Source organism: Propithecus coquereli, unplaced genomic scaffold (assembly GCF_000956105.1).
Source record: "Propithecus coquereli isolate 6110/MARCELLA unplaced genomic scaffold, Pcoq_1.0 Scaffold58, whole genome shotgun sequence".
Classification (NCBI taxonomy): Eukaryota; Metazoa; Chordata; class Mammalia; order Primates; family Indriidae; genus Propithecus; species Propithecus coquereli.
The window spans coordinates 6,475,818-6,477,645 of record NW_012151729.1 but is presented as its reverse complement, the minus strand read 5'-3'; the positions used below and the strand labels follow the sequence as shown (position 1 = coordinate 6,477,645).

General features: G+C 36.1%; 1 protein-coding gene across 1 annotated transcript in view; it reads left to right on the top strand.

The window, feature by feature from the left end:
- The window catches only part of TCERG1 (transcription elongation regulator 1), an 83,107-nt gene that overhangs the window by 31,437 nt on the left and 49,842 nt on the right, over window positions 1-1,828 (top strand). The window lies entirely within an intron of this gene.

Sequence of the window (1,828 nt, the reverse complement as noted above, 5' to 3'; positions counted from 1 at the left end):
GTCAGCCTAGCTCACAGCAACCTCAAACTCCTGGGCTCAGGCGATCCTCCTGCCTCAGCCTCCCGAGTAGCTGGGACTACAGGCATGCGCCACCATGCCCGGCTGATTTTTTTCTATATATTTTTAGTTGTCCAGATAATTTCTTTCTATTTTTTTTAGTAGAGATGGGGTCTCGCTCTTGCTCGGGCTGGTTTCGAACTCCTGAGCTCAAACAATCTGCCCGCCTGGCCTCCCAGAGTGCTAGGATTACAGGCGTGAGCCACCGCGCCCAGCCAAACTTGGATGATTGTTAGCAGTTTTTTAGCAATAAAGTATTTTTTAATAAACGTATGTACATTGTTTAGATATAATGGTATTGTATATTTAATGGACTGTGGTGTAGCGTAAGCATAGCTTTTATATGTACTGGGAAACCAAAAATTTTTGTTAATCACTTTATTGTGATATTTGCCTTATTGGGGTGGTCTGGAATAGAATGTGCAGTATCTGTGAGGTATGCCTGTATTGAATAGTCTACTTCTTTTTTTTCCTCTTTGGCTTGGTTTCTACTTTTCTTTCTCTTGTCACATCAGTGCTTCCTTTCCTATTCCTGCTTGAACTCATTTTCTTTATACAGTCCACACATTGCAATGAATTAGCTTATTTCTGAAGTCTTGTAATCTATAGGTTCCCTTCCAACTTCTTTTCCTTGTTTTTGTCATTGAAATAAATATGTTTTTCCTATAGCATTCCCAGATCTGGGTATTATTATTGTGTCCCCTTGGTACCGTTTAATAGGGTCCTCCATTCCTGAATTTCCTGCAAACCCTCAAGCAGATCCAGAGGTATGATTAGATTCAGGTTTTTGTCTCTTTGGTGCAACTTAGAAAACAATAGCTGAATTCATAAAAAGGCATACAATACAAAAGAATTACATAAAATAAAACATTATAGAACTCCACCTTCATCAAACCTTCCCGTTAATAAAAAGTTTGGTACAACTTCTATACCTTTTGCTTTATTATCTTTTATGTATATGTACAGGAGTGTGTGGGTCTTTTAAAAATATATTATTCCTCAGGATTATTTTTACTAAATATGTATGTGTCAGAAATCTTGCACTTTTATTACGTAGAAGTCTATTCATGACAGCATAGTTCTCTGTTGTATGAAAATGTATAATTTTCCTATGAATGTGTGGTTAGGTTGTTTTCCCCTTTTTTTGTCCCTGGCATTACAGAAGTTGCTATTTAGGACAGCTTCATACGTATTTCTTTGTGAACACATGCAAGTATTTCTGTTGGATTCATTCCTAGAAATGAAGTTGCTGAATCAAGTGGTAATAACTATTTAAAATTTTGGTGGATATTGCCAAATAGAGCTCAGAAAAGGATTTTTTGGAGGGGGGCTGTTTGGAAGGCTCTGTCAGTTTTCCCACCAACAGCCTGAGATTACCAGTTTTCCCTCATGCGTAGTAGTGTAGTGATATTATATTCCTTTTAAATCTTTGGTAGCCTGATAAAAGATATCTTGTATTTGGTTGAACTTATATCATGTTTATTGGCTGTGAATTGCCTTTGCATGTTTGTGCTTTTTTTATGGACTTTTTTTCTTAATGATATGTGGGAGCTTTTTATATATATTGTTATTAATCCTTTGACTTTTATATGTATTATAGTTTCTCTCAGTCTATTTATTTTTGTTTTGGTGTCCTGTCTTACATAAATTTTGTATTTTAATGAGGTCAAATTGACTGATCATTTTACTTATAGCTCCTAGGTTCAGTGTCTTTTTTTGTTTTTTTTTTTTGAGACAGAGGCTCACTCTTTTGCCTGGGCTAGAGTGAGTG